This window comes from Ceratotherium simum, chromosome 5, assembly GCF_057802395.1.
Source record: "Ceratotherium simum simum isolate JZ-2026a chromosome 5, ASM5780239v1, whole genome shotgun sequence".
NCBI classification, from domain to species: domain Eukaryota; kingdom Metazoa; phylum Chordata; class Mammalia; order Perissodactyla; family Rhinocerotidae; genus Ceratotherium; species Ceratotherium simum.
Window position 1 is genome coordinate 82,164,440 of NC_141904.1, and position 19,105 is coordinate 82,183,544.

The window sequence follows — 19,105 nt, forward strand, 5'->3', positions numbered from 1 at the left end:
CAGAAATACTACACTGATCGTTTTCTTGGTGTGCTAGGCATGATGGGACATAAGTCCCTTAGTTCAGTAGACACGTCTTACAGGTTGACGACCACCTGTTCAAAACCTAGTCGGAAATAGTTGTTGAGTAAATTGTCGGTCATTTTCGTGATTTCTGTAAATTGACTTGGGAGGTAGACAGATAGTGGTCTACTGAGGAGAGGAATTGTGCAGAGAAAACTGACAATTTAGGATCTCTCCTTTATTAGCCTGGGATAACAGAAAATTCTCTGGCCTGTTGCTTAATAGCTCTGTGTCCTCGATACTAAAAACTAGAAACAACATGTTCAAAACCTTCCTCAGAAGGACACAAACCAACTGGTGGTGTGCCTAGGTGGGGTGACGTGAAAGGTGGTTGTACTTTTCTTTGTGCTCTCCTCTTGGCTGGTTTGCTACATGAGAGTTTTGAAATTAGGAAAAAAAAACACATTAGATCTAATTCCCTACTGCACCCACCTCCCCCTGCGAAAAACCCCGTACTTCCGATTCATCACTGTCAATTAGAAATAAAGCATTTTGAATTCTAAAATGTGAATCTCAGAATTATTCATGCTTTTAAGGTGCCCAGCCAAAGCACTAATTTTTGGCACATCAGATCAAGTGAAGTGAAGAAATTGGAGTGGTGTGAGTGATAAATCTGGGATACTAGTGGGAAGGAAGGCCAACACACTCCCTCCCAGCCTTCTGCAGCTGTGAGCGTGGGAGTATCTCTAAATACTACCTAGGACATTGTGAGGCAGGCCCTCCCCAGTTTGAAGGGACCAGGCCATTGTCAAGACACACCCATCTTCCAGGGAGTCATGGAAACGTCCGTGTGGTGTTTGAATGACTGTCCTGAGTTAAAGGGCTCAACTGCTGGTAGCCTTGCAGCTCCGGAGCTGGGGGCCTGAGTTGGGGTCCCTGGAGAAGGCACTGTAAGCCCCGACCAGAAGCAAGAGTGCCCCCAGTGAGATGAAAGGGCAAAAGTAGAGGCCTGTGGCCTGCGGTGGTGGGAGGGTGAGGCCTCAGACTTGGGCAGGCCCCCTTCTCTTAAGTAAGGGCCCACCTGGGGACTGGGAGAGGACTAGCTGAGCTCCACTGAGTCTGTGCTGGGGGCTGAAGCAGAATCCTTCTTGATTCTTTTGAAGAGACCTGCAGTTCAGGGTTGGATCGGATTTGAGAAGTAAAGTTGGCCATGATGGGGCTTTTCCCCACTTCAGGGATGGTCAGCAGGGCGGCCACTGCCCTCATTGCAGAGCGCTCAGTTCATCTTGCTTCTCAAACTCCTGTTTCACGGAACCAGCTTTGACCTAAAGTCAGAAACAGTGAAGAACGAGCCATCCTTTACTGACCTGGCCTTGCACCACAGCCTCCTCACTGGGCCTTGTTTCCTCGTGACCAGCTGTGATCCTCGCCAGCTTAAAACCGCACACTCCCTGCTTTGGGCTCCTGTGGTTCCAGCCTCCTGAAGCATTCCTCCACCTCTGGGCTTTTACACTGGCTCCTTTCCTCAGAGGGTGGTTCTCTATTGTTCAGATCAGCTCCCATGTCACCTAAGCTGATCTAAATTGCCCATTTTCGTTAATAAATAAGTTGATGGTGACAATTGCTGTAAAGTGCTCAGTTAATTGTCTCCTTCCCTTGACAGGAGGCATCAACTTAGCTTTATCTACTGTGCTGCAAACAGGCTCTTGGTACCATGTGACTTAACTGAATGAATGGATTACTGTGACCGGCTCGAGCTGGCCTCTTCGCCCACCCAAGTCCCTGCCCCTGCAGTCCGTTCTGCAGAGGGCAGCTAGAGAATCAACGCCCCAGACTGCCTTGCCTGCTTTCTGTTTCCCCATCCCCCACCTTCTCCCACTTACTCAGAGAATCTCAGGAACCCCCCACTGCTTATGGAATAAAGTCCAGATTCCTCCTGCTCGCCTCTCAAGGCCCTCCACGACTTGGCCCAGACAACACTTAGGCTCTTCCATAAAGAGTCTAATGGTTAAGAACTTGGCGTTGGGGTTGGACAAACTTGGCGTCGGGGTTGGACAGTCCTGGGTTCAAATGGCTCTGCTCTGTAAGAGCTGTGACTTCAGGTGGTCACGTCTTTTTTTTTTTCCCCTTTCTTTTTTTGGTGAGGAGATCAGCCCTGTGCTAACATCTGCCAATTCTCCTCCTTTTTTTGCTGAGGAAGACTAGCCCTGGGCTAACATCCATGCCCATCTTCCTCCACTTTATATGGGACGCCACCACAGCATGGCTTGCCAAGCAGTGCGTCGGTGCGCTCCTGGGATCTGAACCGGCGAACCCTGGGCCGCCGCAGCAGAGTGCATGCACTTAACGGCTTGCAGGTGGTCACGTCTTTGAGCCTCACTTCCCCATCTATAAATAAGAGCCTCCTTTTCACAGAGTTACCATGAGGGTTAATGACTTAATACAGGTCCATTACCCTGTCTCTGAAACACTTGGGGCCAGATGTGCTTTTTGAATTTGGGATTTTGGGGGGTTTTAGGAAAGTGATACTGTACAGATAACATGGGTCTTATACAATACCCTGTAATCAAATACATTAATATTTCCCCCACTAAATTTATGAAAAATTTAAGAATATTATGAATATGACAATAAGAGAGAAATAAAGGTTATAAACAGCCTCATGCTAGTTCAAGTCAAGTTTTGTTGCCAAACAAGTTACTAAAAAGCTTTTGGTTTCCAGAGCTTGGTAGGTTTCAGAATTGTGGGTGAGGAGAAGTGGATGTGACAAGCTCTCATCACCACGGCATCCTCGCAGCAGCCAGACCGACTGGCTTTTGTGTGGGTGGGCCTCAGATCAAAGTGAGTGAAGGGGTCTCCTGACTCTGCAGTGCCACTGGCAGCTCCTCCCTGTGACTGGCACTTTTCTCCATGCTGTCCAGTTCAAAGAAAACGAGACAATTTGGCCGCTGAGACTGCCCAGAGTTCAGTGGCCCTGCAGAACCACTGTTTTCTTTGATTAACTTCATACTAAGCAAATGTTAAAAATGGAAACTTACAAGGCAGGTTTCTATTAATAAATTACTAATTTTATCTGTTTCATCCACATAAGATTTCAGTTTTTTGGAAAAGGTTTTGCTACTTGAAAATCATTGCTCTACAGGTATCCTCTTTAAGCTCCAATCTAAAATACTCTGCCCTCTTTTTGGTTAATTCCCACCCTTTCAAAACCCAAATTAGTTCTTTCATTCAGCAGGAATTTCCTGGGTACCCCCTGGGTGTGCCGGGCTCTGTTCCCAACACTGCAGCTTTCCATGAGGCCTTTGTCCCAGATCCCGACCCTTGAGGCACTCCAGTCTAGCAGCAACTCTGCCCTATATCCATCAGTCAATCAATCGATGATTTCTATCTGTCTAAGAGTCTGACTCAGTTTCCCAATTAGGATGTGAGAGGAGGGAGCCTACCATGTTCAGTGTTGCATCCCAACTACCTTGCATAAGGCCTGGCACCCAGGAAATGTTTAATGAATGAAAGAAAGAGATGAAGCTGGGTTTGAATCCCAGCTCTGCAATTTACTAGCTGTGTAGCCTTGGTCAAAAACTTAACCTTTCGAGCCTCTGTTCCCCTGTGTGTACGATGGTAAGAGTAAGAAGTACTTTATAAGGTGACGCTAATAATCAAATGAAGCATTTCATACACCACCTGTACCGCGGGAGGTTCTCGGTAAATGGTAACTATGAACAGTCTGCTGAGGACCCAGCAGGTGCACCCAGGGCTGGGCAGGGGGCTTACCTTGGTGCTGCAGGTGGCCCTGAGTGGCTCAATGAGCTGGTCACCCTCTGCAGGATGGGCGCAGGACACAAGGTAGCCAATCGAGCAAGCATGATGAAGGTCAGCATCTGCCCAGGGGGAAGGAGACAGAGTTCTTGGTAAAATGGCCCAGGACCCAAAGCAGCAGGCCCCGGGGAAGAGCAGAGGCTCTGGACCCACACCCAGAGCTCAGTGCCAAACTCAGCACTGATTTCTGCAAGGCCCTGCCCGAGTCTCACCCTCTCTGGGCCTCAGTTCTCGCATCTGTAAAGTGTGCATGATAAGGCCTACTATGCCAACTACACTCGGCTGTCCTGAGGAGGATCAGATAAGAGAGGTACCGGGAGGCAGCAGTTCTCAAGCTCAGATGCCCACAGGGCCAGGCAGATACTGTCCATGAAAAAGAGGGCCAGGTGGGAACTGGGAAGGAGTAAGGAGTCCGCTCTCCAGACAGCAGCTAGTTAGCTCCAGCCAGTTGTGGCTAGGTGGGACTGTGGCCAGGGTTGGACTGTTTTCAAAAGAAACCCAGATTTTCATGTAAAATCTCTCAATTTTTAAGTGTTGGCACCTCACTAAAAACAACAACAACTGTGTGAGCCAAGTAAACACGTCTACAGGCCTGGATTCAGCCTGCAGGAGAATAACAGTGCCCTCTGTTGAAAATGGTAAAGACCCTAAAATGATACGGTTGTCTGAAATCCACATGCATGCCCTACCCATCGCCACCAGCTATGCACTCTGCCCTGATCTCCCCAGGCCCCACAGCAAAGGAGGAGCACTGGGGCCAGAGCAGCAGAGAGCACGGCATTAGCCATCACAAGCTATGACTGCGGCTCCTCCACTCCCGGGGTGTGCGACTGAACCAGCCAGGTCGCTGTTTCTCCCCTGTAAATTGGGCATCACGGACTCGCTCTCCAAGGGTTAATGTGAAGACTTGACAAGATAACTGTCGGTGCTCAATAGATGTCACACCCACCCTCTTCAGCACCAAAGGGGGCCTGGACACAGGGGTCCAAATGCTGCTCTGATGCCCAGCTCTGTCCTGTGCTCCCTGGAGGGCGGGCAAGAGGGGCGTGTGGCCAGAGTGGGTGAGAAGAGTAGAAAGACATGCTCGAGCGTGGGAAAATTTCCCATGAAAACAACTCACTTCTATCACTCGACAGTGGGTCTTGGCTAGCTTTCACGTCAGTGCACAGGGATCCTGCCCCTCTTTTCAGTGCTGCTGGCACTCCGTGACCGGAGGTACCCAGGTTGGGCCAGCCACAACTCCTGGAACTGGCGCTCTGGGGACACCAGCCCCTGAGACATCTCGAACACCAGTTATGCCCAAATGGGAGAACCATGGCACACCCTTCCCCACCTGGAGATGCTCACTTAACGCTGTGAATCCCAGCGCTTTCCACTAGTTCTCAAAGAACTAGACTTCTGTGGCATACACTTTGGAAAAACCCAACCCCTCTTTAAACCAAGAGCTTGGAGCTGGAACAGCAGGAAGCATAATTCTTTCTTTCTCTTTCTGGGGGGGTGGCAGGGAGTAACGGTTTAAAACAGTAATAATAAAGGTGAGGAAGAGACAACTAAGACTAGACGTGCAAGAGGGAAGGCTTCCGGAGGCTCAGAGCCCAGAGTCGGCAGAGAGTGGCCACTGCTCTCCAGCAATGCTGGGGGAGGCCTGGCCTTTGGGAGCCAACTGACAATGGGCACCAAATGCCTTAGAAGGACCAGGCTTTTCGCCCAGGATCCCACTGAGAGCACCAGGTGTCACGGTGAGGCACCAGAGCATTCTCTGCAGTGTTGTTTATAATAGTGAAAATGTGTCAACAACCCAAGTGTGTAACAGTGAGCTCAATGGAAGTGGGAATTCCTGTGGTCATGAAACATGAGGGTGAGGACTGATACATATTGACAAGAAAAGAGCAACATCCAGTAAACGTAAGCTGAAAGTCAAAGTACCATACGTGGTGGCCTCTCACTTCTGTAAAATACACACCACACACCTATCTCCACGGCTTTGAGAACAGCGACCCTGCCTGTCATGCTGCCCTCTGTGTGTTGGCACTCACCAAATATTGGCTAAGTAAATTAATGAATGGTTTTTTTGTGCATCATGCCAGGAAACATACTGAGATTTACAACAGTGGTTCTCTCCAGGTGGAGTGGAGTTTTTGCATGATTATTACTCACTTCTTTATTTGCCTTTATATTGTCTAAATCTTTTAAAACAAGCATGGATTACTTTTGGTTATTTTACATTGGTTTTTCATTATAAAAGTGATTCATGCTCATTGTATACATTTTTTAAAGCTACAGAAGGATATAAAGTGAAATCTGTCTCCCCTTTCCCTGCCAGCCCCTGCCTAACTCCCATGGGTAATAATAAAATGCCCCAAACTTCTGCAACTCGCTTTTATCACCCAACAGTGGGTCTTGGCCATCTTTCACATCAGTACACAGAGGTCCGACTGACTCTTTTTAACACTGCTAGAATTCTATGACTGGAAGTACTCTGTCTACTAAGCCCGCTCCCAGTGAGTGGACGTTTAGGTAACTGCCAGCTTTTCCCAACCCCCAGAGAGCTGTGATGAACAATCTTGAACATAAAACTCTGAGCACGTGTTTAGGGATCAATCCAGAGGCTCTGTTCATGGAGACAGAATTGCTGGGTCAACGGCTGTGTCTGAGATTTCTAAAATTTTTGCTTATTGCCAAACCATGCTCCAAAAAGCTTGCCCAGTGTAGACGCCCACCTAAGGTGTTTGAGGTGTAGGTTCTTTTTCTTATCGGAAAAGAACAAAGCAGCTATTTTCACGGGGGTGCCTGGGGTTGGGAGTGGCGGAAAAACAAGCAGTGGGCCCAGGGGCGCCCGGCTGTCCCCTTGGTGCAGGGTGGGTGTGGGTCCGGCAGGGGATTGTCCTACCCGGATATCGTAGTGGTCCTTCAGGCCGTCGTCCACATGGTTCAGGAACTTGCAGATGTCCAGCTGGCCCAGGCAGCTCTCGAGCAGCGAGTACATGCATTCGAAGGCCGCCTTCCGCACGTCCAGCCCATCGTCCACTGTGTGCTTGAAGGGTCCCATCTCCACCTGCAGGAAGGAAGGATGACGAAAGGTTGGGGGATGTGACCCCAGGGGGTAGGAAGATCTCTCCTAGTTCCTGCTGCACACCCCACACCTGTTGTTCAGTCCTGTGTCCCACCCCCAAATCATGCCTCATACACTGAATCTCCACGCCTTTGCTCAGCCTGCAATGCCCTTTCCACCAAATGGTAACGGCAGTAACAACAATTACTATCATAATCTACTGAGCAGTTATGATGTGCTAGGCATTGTACTGAGTGCTTGACAGATGACATTGTACACAAGCATCACAACAGCCCTAGGAAGACAGTGCTACTATTAGCCCCATTCAACATATGAGGAAACTAAGGCTCAGAGAGGTTAATTAACTTGCCCGAGGACACACAGCTAGTAAGCAGCTGAACCAGAATTAAAAACCCAGGTCTCTCGGAAGCCATGAGGCTCTGCTCTTTCTTTTCCTTTTTTTTTCTATTCACAAAGGAAAAGGTCCAGTCCATCTTTTAATCTTTTTCAAAAAGTCCTGAAATTACAGAACGAAACCGAAATGTATTAATATTCCACTCTTACATTTCCATGACAAACAGAAAAAACAAATTTCATGAGCCAAAAAAAAAAACAGGGAGAAGCTTATAAAACTAAATATGGATCTCAGCATTGACAGCTGAGCAGAGAAAGGAATTAAAACACTTTCTTTAAAAAAATCACAAGTGGATGATCAAGTGTGTAGAAACTGAAAATTTACAAACTATTTAAAACCTGGCATCGCTGACTGTTCAGAAACTACACAGATAGATCATGGGCGGTGATGAACAGCAGAAAGGGATAATGGATGACCTGCATGGTTCTGGCTGCTCCCCATGCCGCCGGTCTCCCAGGACAGCCTGACATTGATTAGATACTGAGCCAGGCTAATGCCGGCAGCAGATCTAGTGACGGTAACCTGCCCATAAGTAGATCCTTCCAACGCGTTCGCAATTTGATCTGCGCCCCAGACACCGACGGATCTCATCGATTGTGGCACCTGACGCCCGATTATGCAGCTCATCACATCGCTTGAAATGGTGAGTTCATGAGAAGTAGTCTGAGCAGATGCATCCAAACCCCAACAGCCTTTCATCCCTGGAGAGCTGGAGTCAATGCCACTGAATCCGGTGTTGCCATGCGCCATGGGAAAAGGAGGCTGTTGCACTGCCAACCGGTGCAGCTTGGTCAAATCTGGCTGTGGAATGGCATACTGTCCTTGAATGGTAAAGGCCTCTAGAGGTCCCTCCAGGTCAGGGCTGAGGCACACGGACGGAGTGGGGTGGGGAAAGCTCGGACTGTCACTGCCTGTTGCGGTACCTTTCCTGACGATCTGCAAAGATGACGGAGAACTGGACGGCTTGGGCTAGTAAGGGACGGTCACGCCTTCGGGGACTCCAACATGACCACGCAGATCTGTTTCACACACTCAGTGATGGACTGTGGAATCCCAGCAACAGTGATGGCCCGCCAGCTGAGTTGGGGAGCATACCCTGCCACCTGGACCTGAGCCCCAGTACTCGCCAGATTTCCTTGATCTTGCAATCACCTTTCCCAATGAGTTAGCCATACTGCCTACCAGGGACCACCAGCCTCAGGGTGACTGGGGGTCTACTGGCACCTGTGCTATTGGTCACAGTGCTGCTGATGTCCTCTTCCAGTTTGTCAATGATCACAGCCAAGGCTTTGAAGATGGCATTAGTGGGCCTAGCCCAAGTAATAATTCTCTCGGACAATTCCCTTCTGAGATGTTAATACGTGCACCGCTCTCCTTGCACATCTTCTTAACTGATTGTCCTTCCTTTCTGATGATACTGCCAACTTCCTTTCCATGCATAAGTAGCCGGATGGTGAGTGACACTTAATCCACCTCAATCACACTGGTGTCCATGTCGAGCAGTGTTCTGGGGAGCTGGACTTTGAGTGGTTAAGTCCTTGGTCACCGGTGGGGTGAAAGCCAAAAACTGCAGGCGTGAGGCCACTGAGGGGGAAAGGGGAGGGGGCAGGAAGGGAAGGGTGGGAGGCTGGGGGTGGAACAACAGGGGCTGGGTGGAAGGCGAGGGGGGACCCCCAGCAGGCGAGCGGTGGGCGGAGGAGGAAGAGGGGCCAGGGGGAGGAGGAGGAGGAAGGGGGAAAGAGACCTGGGGCAGGTGGGAGAGGGCGCAGGCTGCGGCTGCTCCGGCTGCTGGGCTGGGCGAGGCTCTGCTCTTAATGGTAAACTCTTTCTCACCTCTCAAAGCCCAGCTCAAATGCCCTGTTTTTTGGGAAACTTCCCTAACCCCTCTAAACAGAGTCGTTTCCTCCTCACTGATGCAAGGTGGTTCAGACCTTTTTGTTACATCGTGTGATAACTTAGCTATTAAATCACTTTTAATCTCTGCTCTGCCCCTTAAATCCTTACTTCACCAAGTGGGCTCTGAATAAGTTAAATAATCAGCAGAGTGGGCGTCTCTCTCCTTCAGGAGGCCCTGAGCTCCCTGGTGGCAGAAACCATAACTGGTCCAGCTCTGAGTCCTGGCACTCGGACCCAGGGCTGGCGCCCCGCAGACACCTGCTGAGTGCTGAGTGACAAGCGAGCTACCATTACCGAGTGCTGACTGTGTGCCAGGAGCAGTTCCGAGCACTTGCGAGATTTAACTCTTTAGATCTTCTCAAAACCCTGTGATGTGAACATATGAGGAGAAACAGACTCAGAGCAGATCAGGCTGCCCTGGCTGGGGTCACTGTGAAATAACAGAAAATAAATATATTGGTCTCTGCCCCCGGTTCCTGGCTCAGGGCTCCTAAAACCCTTGTAAATTCCCACGTGATAAGAGCACTAGGACAAGCTTTTGTTCTGTTGAGGCGACTGTGGGAGGGCTCCTGGATGGGGGCTGGTCACCAGAAAGACCAAGCCATGATTAGAAGCTTGGCATTTTCAGCCCCACCTTGATCATGCCTATGTGAGGAAGTCTCCATAAAATCCCAAGGGTATGGGGTTCGGAGCGCTTCCAGGTTGGTGAACACATCCACACGGGAGGGTGACGCACCCCAACTCCACCGGGACAGAAGCTCCTGCACTCAGGACCCTCCCAGACCTCCCCACTGTGTATCTCTCCATCTGGCTGTTCATCTGTGTCCTGGATCACATCCTTTAACAAACTAGTAAAAGTAAGTGTTTCTCTGAGTTCTGTGAGCCACTCTAGCAAATTAGTTGAACCCAAGGAGGGGGTCATTGGAACTTCCGATCTATAGCCAGTTGCAGAAGCACAGGTGACAACCTGGGCTTGCAATTGGCATCTGAAGGTCGGGGGCAGTCTTGTGGGACTGAACCCTTAACCTGCGGGATCTGACGCTCACTCCGAGTAGGGAGTGGCAGAACTGGGTTGAAGTTCTGCACACCCTGCTAGTGGCCAAGAATCGCTTGTTGCTGTGGGGGAGACCTCCACACGGTTGGGGACCAGAAAGGTCAGAAGCGAAGGGCTCTCTGTAAAGGTAAAGGAGACACACTGGGAAGAACTGGGCTTTTTCCTACACAGAAGGAGGAAGACTGGGGTTTTCCCTTTACAGTCACACAGCTGGGAAGTGGAGGGGCCAGACTTGACCCAGGCCATGTGGCCCCCGCGCCTGCTCTGAGGAACTTGACCCTAATCCTCGCCACAGCCCTACTGGTCAGGCCTGAGGGCTCCGGCTCTGTCCGCCCCCACCCCCCAGCCTCACCTCTCGGATGAGGCCCTGGCGGATCTTCATCTCCTGGTAGAGGAGGGGCAGGATGTCATCCAGCAGGTCACGGACCAACGAGGGCTTGTTGTGCACGGCCGAGTTGAAGAAAGCCAGAGTGGCCTGGCGCACGTTCAGGTCTGGGTCCCGCAGGCTCTCCACGAACTCTCCTGGCAGAAAGACGAGAGGGGGCGTGAGGGACAGCAGAGCCAAAACACAAACCACCTCGACCTCCCACCCCAGTTATCTGCTTAATGTGAGCCATGCAGACCCGGCTGGATGCGGTGAACATGTTCCGAGCATCAACTCTGTGCCAGGCACAACAAGCTTTCAAAGTCCAGATGAGAATGCGGACTCAAATCTGGCCTGGGCTCAAATCCAGACTCGACCACTCCCTAACTATGGGACCTCGGACAGCCTCAATGTCCTCATCTGTAAAACGGGGATAATAACAGTACCTACACTGTATGACTGTTTTTAGGATTAAAAATGTGGTAATGTCTACAAAGCACATAGCAGAGTGCCTGGCACAGTGTGAAGACCCTATAAATGTTAATTTGATATTATTACAGATGAGGCTCCTGAAGATCAGAGAGGTGAAGAAACTTACACAAAGTCACACAGCACTTCTCTGAGTATACCTTTGTGTATAGTTTAGACTTTTTAAATAATAATGTTAATGTTTCATATACTCAATAAAGAAATGAAATAAAAAATGAGAGAGATCCCTAAAGAAAATGAACTGTATTTCTAATCATTAATATAACCACCCAGGTTATGAAGGAGAAAACAAACAACCAGGTAACTTCCACAGTATTTTGACTAGATGCCCTCAGGCTAAAGACAAAAGAACTATAAACAAAGATTGATTTTTTGAAGATAAGGGTTAGCAATTCTCAGACTACTTTCAGCGTACTCTAGGATTAAAAGCAAATAAATATCTTGTACATAACAAGAGTTGGGTGTCTCACTGCTAAAAGAAGCGTATATGGAAAGGGAGAAGCTAGAATGAACCCTGTAGGACTGGACTGGAATAGGAAGTAGCTATGAACACATGGTTTCAAGACAGACAGAAAGAAAGAATGACAGATAGAAAAAAAGAAATCGATGTGAATGGACGTGAAGTATATATAAATACATTACACATGTGTGTCTGCCTGTGTAAATACATTCAGACATACATACAGTGCCTGGGTCTGTCTGCTGAGAGGGCCTAGAAGCAATGGCACCCCAGCAGCAACAAGTACACCCAGTGTCCAGATCTTGGATTCTAAATGCCATTCTCCACTAAAAGGAATCAGGGCTGCTTAGAGAAACGGCTGATTTCAGGGCTGGGTCAGGAAAGGTTCAACATAAGTCTGGAGCATCTTATTGTGCCAAAAAGTAAGGATATGCTCAAAGAATGATGGAAACATGTCAACAGAACACAGGAACTAGCATGAAGGGCTCCCGCTTGCTAAATGTGAGACAATCCTGAGAATCAAAATAAATAAAGACAGTAATAGGTTATAACCCACTGAATGAAATAGGAACCCATGAATCTACAACGATATGAATAAATAAATAAATGGGGGAGAAGGAAAATTTCTTCCTGAGAATAAAATGCAAACTAATAAATATGGAAGGAATGCTGGAATTAGAAAGCTGCCATTTGGCAACTGTCAGTAATCATTGATTCAGGCAAGAAACCACAGTGGACGCAAAACACAGTGGGCAAAAATTTGATGAGGAAGAAGATATTTTGATAGATTCAAAATATTTACTCATTCCAAAGGAAAAGAAGAACTTGAGCGTGGAGAAACCTCAAGGTCTCCACCTTAACTAGGTGATCAGAGTTACCATCACCAGTCAAGGGACAAATTGCCATCGTGTGCCTCATGATGTGATGCATTGAGAAGAACATAAAGTCTCCTAGCAGAGCAGGATTCAAACCCAGGGCCGGCAGCCTCTGAGCCCCTTCTACTGTGCCATGCTGGCTCCTAGGTTCCCCCACTCTCTGTGAGAACACAGCTGTGGGGAACTGGCAAGACCTGAGTTCAAATCTCCTCTCTGAGCCTTAGTTTCCTCATCTGTAAATGGGGCCAGTCCCACATTCCACGCAAGGGGCCGTGGGGATTAACTGAGATGAGGTATAGGACAGGGCCTAGCATGGCACCTGGTGTACAGTGAGAGCTCAAAAACCGTGCTTCAAACACACAACAACAACCACCGAACACCCAGGTGGAGACCCCTGGGGCTGCCAGCCACAGACAGCTCAGGCAATGGAGGGGACGAGGGCTGGGCATCATGTGCCCACTGGGTCAGGACACAGAACAAAGTTGTTGCTGACGATACTGCTGTAGCTTCTGGACGTGTTCTCCAATTCAGAGTGCGGCCACATCTTCTGACCCCTTGCTTTCACACAACAGTGCCCCAGCAGGTGGGGATCAGCACCCCCATCTCATAGCAGGAGGAGATGAGCCGCCCACGCCACACAGCCAGGAGCGGCAGAGCCAGGATGCAAACCCGAGGCTGGCAGACTCCAAAACCGCCTCCACTTCTCCACTAGGCCGCCTGCCCGGATGCGGAGGGCCAGACTCCAGAGCAGTCCAGTTAAAGGCCTGCAGGCTCGGAGCTTTAAAGGGCTGAGGGGTCTGTCTTCTAGGAAAAGCCTGGTCCTGCAGAGCCCAAAAGAGGGCTCACCCTCCTCCCCACGAAGGCTGTTTTCCTCAGGCCAGAAGGTCCTCAGACAGGATGAGCTGGGGAACCGCCTCCCCTACCCCCTGTGCAGCCCGACCCAACCTGGTGCCCGCTGAAGGCAATGCACGTGGAGAGGCTGATGGTTTCCACTTCTAAAGGCCTGTTGTGTCATGGAGCACTTTCCTCAGAAACCCACAGGGTCTCCAAAATAACCTTAGAACATGCAGGTAAGGGTTTCTCACCCCCAATTTACTGATGAGGAAACTGAGGCTTAGAGGTGAGAGGGGCATGCTGGCTTCACCCAGAAATTCAGTGGCAGTGCAGGGACTTGAACCCAGGCCCCGCTGCCCGCCACAGGGCTGAGGTGGCTTCCCGGGTCTCCAACACCCCTTGGCCAACACATAAGAAAATCAGCCCAAGCTCAAGGCCTGGGTGGAGGGACTGCGCGGGGCGGGGGGCAGAGGGGAGGGGATGCTCACCAGTGAAGCTCTTCAGGAGGGGGTCAATGGAATGGGGCTGGTCCAAGATGAGGAACTTGACTGCTGTGATGACAGTGCTCTGGGTGTGTGGCCGATCTGCAGGACAAGAGGCGGCACATGGTGAGGGGCAGGGCCAATCCTGGATGCCCACAGGTGGGCAGGTGCTAAGGCTCTCCTCTGCTCCGTGGGAGAGAGAACTGCACCCCAGGCCCTCGTCCTCAGGCCTGCATTCTCTAAGCAGCGGCAGCTGTGCTTCAAGCCAGCTGAGGCCAAGGGGATTCCAACAGAATTCAGAGCATCCCCAAAGCCTGGTAACAGAGAACTCACTTAATTTTGCTTTTCTGCTTGCTTTCTGAGTAGAGAAACGGAAAAAAGGGAGGGGAATTCCCATTATGTGAAGAAAGCACAGAAGAAGATTTGGGGTGGCTGATGAAGATATGCACACTAGAATAGGATTAGGTAAATTTAAAATAAGAGAAACAAAGCCAAGGGAAAACACCGACAGGGAAGTGAGATGGAGACTGGAGTGAGGGGTGTGCGGGAGAGGCACCAGGGAAGTCCCATGAACTTGCTAGAAGCAGGCCACTAATTTGGCTGTAAGCTTCCCAGCAGCCGGTGGTAAAAAGGAAATGTGAGGGGCTGGTTGGTGCAACAGTGTGCATGAGCTAGCAATGAACCAGAGCCTAGAAGAGGCAGGGCTGTGCCTCATGAGACTCCCGCCTCTCACGGTTTCTGGTGAAGAGCCCTGTGCACATAGCAGGCAATGTCCTCAATGTGTTCTTCCTGTCCACGCAGCAGTGAGGGCCACAGAGTGCTCATTATAAAGCCAGCAACCCAGTAAGGGCCTAACATAATCATGAACACAGCTACAAGGGCAGTTATTAACAGTATTAATTAGGTACCACACACCACACCAAGCCCTTTGCCTGCATTATGTCAACTAACACACCCACTGACCCTCTCAGGAAACCAGCTGACCGGCTCAAGGCTGAGGGCTTCTGTTCTCAGGGGCTTTCTCTTGCCCGAGAGCCCCACAGCCCCACCTCCCGGCTTTCTTCCTCCCCGAGCTGCAGAACCCCCTGACGGTGCTCTGACCTGACCACACAAAACCTGCGCTGCCCCCAGTTCTTGCCTGGCCTCCCCAAGCCCTGGGGGCATGGCGTCCCATCCTCCTCTACATTCACATCTGCTCCGGGCTCAAGCTAGCCCAAGAGAGCTGCACTCTCTGCTGGCTGCTATATCTGGCCCCTCAGAGAACTGCTTTTTTAACCTTTGCCTGGAGCACAAGGCTGCTGTCCACACCAAGGATTCCGAAAATGGCATCATGAAAAGTTTACTGTTGCAGGGACATACTAAGGATTCTGTGTCCTCCATCCCAGAGGGTCCCCCAAGAGGAGGCCTGTAGGTTTCAGGAAACACTGTTGTCACGGCTCCTCTGCCTTGATCTCATACACACCTGACTTGCAGACCCAGTCACATGAACTAGCTCACCATGTGGGCCACTCAGATGCTCAGAAGCAAACTGCCCACCTCCGATCTGGGCCACCTGTGCCCACACCTGTGCCCCTACCTGCCGCAAGTTGCTCCTGAATCGGGCAGAAGGAACGGAGGGTTCACGAGACCAGCTTCCCAATGCACTCGGCCACCACCCCTGGTGCCCTCCCTCGGCGCCGCAGGCGCTGGAACAGAAGGGCCCAGATGGCCTCGGCATAGGGCTTCAGGCTGTCGGGCTGGGCGGCCCCCAGGGCCTCCCTGGGCAAGTGCAGCAGCAGGTACTGCCGCGCTGGCTCGGCCTCCATCTGCCCCAGCAGGAAGGGGCAGGAAGTCGGGCAGGTTCCCAGTGCCCAAGCAGCCTAGCGCGAGGAGGCAGCCACCCTCACGTCCTCACTTGGTGACCCCAAGGCCTCCAGAAGCCCTGTCTTCAGCTCCCGCTGGGGGCCCGGTCCAGCCACCTGGCCCACCTCAACCAGTGACAGGAATGCCAGGACCTTGACAGCCATGCTGGAGTGGGGGGACCTGGCAAGACAGACCAGGCCGATAGCTGTGCCTGCCGGCTCTTGGGGACAGGCGGCTGCGAGGCTGCCACACACCGAGCCAGCAAGTGGAACACCTGCTTGTGCAGGCCGGGCCCGCCATCCACAGCCTGGTCGTAAACCGGCGCAGTCAGCAGGCTGATGAGCTCGGCGAGTCCACGATCGGGGCGGGTCCTCACCAGAGCCTGCAGGAAGCCTTCCGCGGTCGCCAGCACACCTGCTGGCAGCAAGGCGGCAGCAGCCGCAGCAGCTCTCTCGAGCACGGGGCTGCTGACCTCGGCCAAAGAGGCCGGCTGGGCCTGGGTCACCGTGGGTGAGGGAAGCCCACAGCCAGCTGGGCCACGCGGCATGTCGCCTCGCCGACCAGGGCGGGCAGCTCCGGCCAGTACAGCCCGTGGTGGATTGGACGGAGGGAGGCTGTGGTCCTGGCTCTGGGCCAGGGTATCCAGGGCAGCCAGTGTGGCCAGCCGCAGCACCCGCTGGTTCTGCACAGGAATGAGGCCAGAGTGGGCAGTGCCTCGGCCAGGATGGGCTGCAGGTCAAGCCACAGTGGGGACACGGCCACCAGCGCCAATGCCTTGATGGCGGCAGCCGGGTTATCTCTATTCCACAGGCGGTCCAGGAGGAGCAATAGCTAAGGCTTCAGGTCATCCTTGAGCAGGTCACCCAGGTGGCCCATGCAGGACATAGCCTCGGCCCTTCACCTCCTGGTCCAGGTCAGTGGCACGGAGCTGTGCCAGGGTGGCGGCAGACATGTCTCCAATGTATGGCTCGGGGTCCAGCGCCTGAGGCCTGTCCAGCTGGCCACAGGGCCCACAGCAGCTCCTGCAGCACGAGCAGGGCCTCAGCCGCGATCTCAGAAAGGGTCAGCCACGCAGGCCATCACAGGTGGTGTGGGTGGAAGGCCTTGGCTGGCTCCTGCTCCAGGAGCCCCTGCAGGAAGGCCAGGAGTCCCTCCGGATGGTGGAGGAGCTGGAGCCGCTGCCAGCGAGGAAGATGAGGCATGTGGGGTGGGTGCAAAGGTTACAGGGCCACAGACCCTGACCCAACACAGCCCTCCCTGGATGCGGGGGTGGAGCTCCCACAGGCATCTGAGCTGGCCCAAGGCAGCTGGGCTCTGATGCAGCAGATTACAAGAGGGGAGGGCTTGGCTGGGGCCAGGGCTGAGGGACGCAAGGCGAGGGAACCCACGTGAACCCAGGAAGTAGGGCCTGCACCCCAGCCTTGTTCTAACCGCTGGCAGTGGGAGCCACCATAGGTTCCTGAACAGGGGCACCCTCCAGGACTGGGGCTTGGGCCCAGGTCGTGGAAGAGGCCCAGGACAGCAGACACCTGGGTTCCAGTCCATCCTACCTGCTACCAGCACGGGCATGTGCTCTGGCCAGGGCTGCCAGGGAGGACGCCCGCCAGCTCAGTGAGGAGGCTGAAGCAGCCCTGGCGGGCCCTGACACTCTGATCTTGCTGCCGCTGCAGGGCCTTGATCACAAGGGGCACCTGTAGGCAGGTGGGGGGACATCAGGGACCAGCCAGGAAACCTCAGCCCACCACTACTGGGGGGCTGTGCCCAGGTGCATGCCCATGGAGAACCCCCAGCATGGAGAGGATCACTCCATCCCAAGCTTCCCATCACTCGCTGTGTACCAGGCCCCCGATTCCATACTCAGACCCTCTGAGGAAGGCACTATGCTGGGGCCCACTATTCAGACAGGGAAACAGACACAGAGAGACTAAGTAACTCACTCAAGGTCACCCAGGCAGTCTGGCTCTCGCCCCTACACCCTGTGAGGGGAAGCACTGGGGCCCCTTCCTTCCCTAGCCAGATTCTCTCCCAGATGAGTTCATCTGCTCCCTGAGCTTCAGATTCCAGCCAAGCAATAACCCCAGCTCGACACCTCCAACCGCAGGCTAGTGTGCTACCTGCCCGCCCGACATCTCGACTCGGGCATCCAAGCACCTCGAACATAAATGTCCAGAACAGAACTCTAGACATCCCCTACTCCACTGTCTGCCATCTCGGGAAGTGTATTTCATGCTTTAGCCAGAGCCTGGAACTTTGCGTGACATCTCCCCGTGCCTCACTAATCCATCAGCAAGACTCCAAGAACTAACTCTTGAGTCTCACCTCCTCTCTGCCCCTACCACCCCAGTCCAAGGGACCACCCCTTTCTCCTGGACAGCTGCAGTGACCTCCTGCAGGTCTCTCAGCACCTACTCCCGCCCACCCTGTTACAGTCCATTCCCCACACAGCAGCCAGAGTGAGCTTTTGCAAATGTAAATGGGATCCTATAATTCCCCTACTGTGGCTTCCAGGACCTTGAATAAAGGGCGTGAAACTCCTTCTCCTCAGGGCTCCTGGAAGCCTCTATTCAATGTCTTTATTCATATCTGCCCCCAGCCCTGTGTGGGTCCGGGGCAGGGACTCCCATCTGGTCTGATTCTCCGATGTGCCCCAGCACCTAATGCAGAGGGCCAGTGGCACACAGTAGAGTGGTCAATACGCACTTTTACTTCCAGTGGGTGGATAGATGCCAGAAGGGTGGTGGCAGAAGGATGGGGAAGACGGGTGGATGGAAGGGCTTTGTGAGCAGGTGGGATGGTGAGCCATGAGTGGGGTGGAGGGATGGGAGAGAGGTGAAGGCATGCCCACCCGCCCTCGTGCAGTATGTTTAGGTTGCTGCCAGTCTGGGTGGGCTCCTCCTCGGCCTCCAGCTCATCTCTTCGGGGCCGGGTTTACTAAAGCAGCACAATGTAAGCTCCAAAAGACATCAGCCTTGACGCTTCTCCTCGCGTTCCTTGAAGCGGTGGAGCTGAGCGCCGGCCGCGCCCAGGGTAAGCAGATGGAAGTCGGGCAGCAGGTCGGGCCTCTCCGAGCTGATCAAGGCATCAACATGGCGCACTTTGGCCGCTGCCCGGCGCACCTTCCAGCCTCATGTCATCGTCGCCATTGCACCTCCGGCCCTCACTCTCTGGGAGCAAGATCAAGACACCATGGCAGACGGGGAGCCGCCTGGCCCCACCCAAGTTGTCTGCCGAGGATGGGGAAGTGAGGAGCATGGAGGCAACTGGGCCTGTGTGCTTCACCTCTCGATGACCGTTATTGACAGGCTATTAGGTTACCTGCCATTTAATGAGCACCTACTGGGTGCTAGGGATGATGCCAAGCACTTCAAACCCACCACCTCACCCAGCCTCACAATGACCTGTGCCACAGGGATTACTCCACGCTGTGGAGGCAGAGGAACCAGGCCGAGAGGAAGCAGCTCAGCCAGAATTGCAGGGCAGAGAACAACTGGAGTTGCTTCCAGTCCTCCCTCTGCCTCAGACC

The 19,105-nt window shown here is 52.5% G+C and overlaps 2 pseudogenes; both read right to left on the reverse strand.

Annotated features, from left to right (window-relative positions):
- Positions 1 to 1,102: 1,102 nt before the first annotated feature.
- Positions 1,103 to 19,105, reverse strand: part of LOC147917117 (cullin-associated NEDD8-dissociated protein 2-like) — a 22,151-nt pseudogene continuing 4,148 nt past the window's right edge.
- Positions 7,662 to 10,482, reverse strand: LOC147917118 (poly(rC)-binding protein 2 pseudogene; annotated as a pseudogene).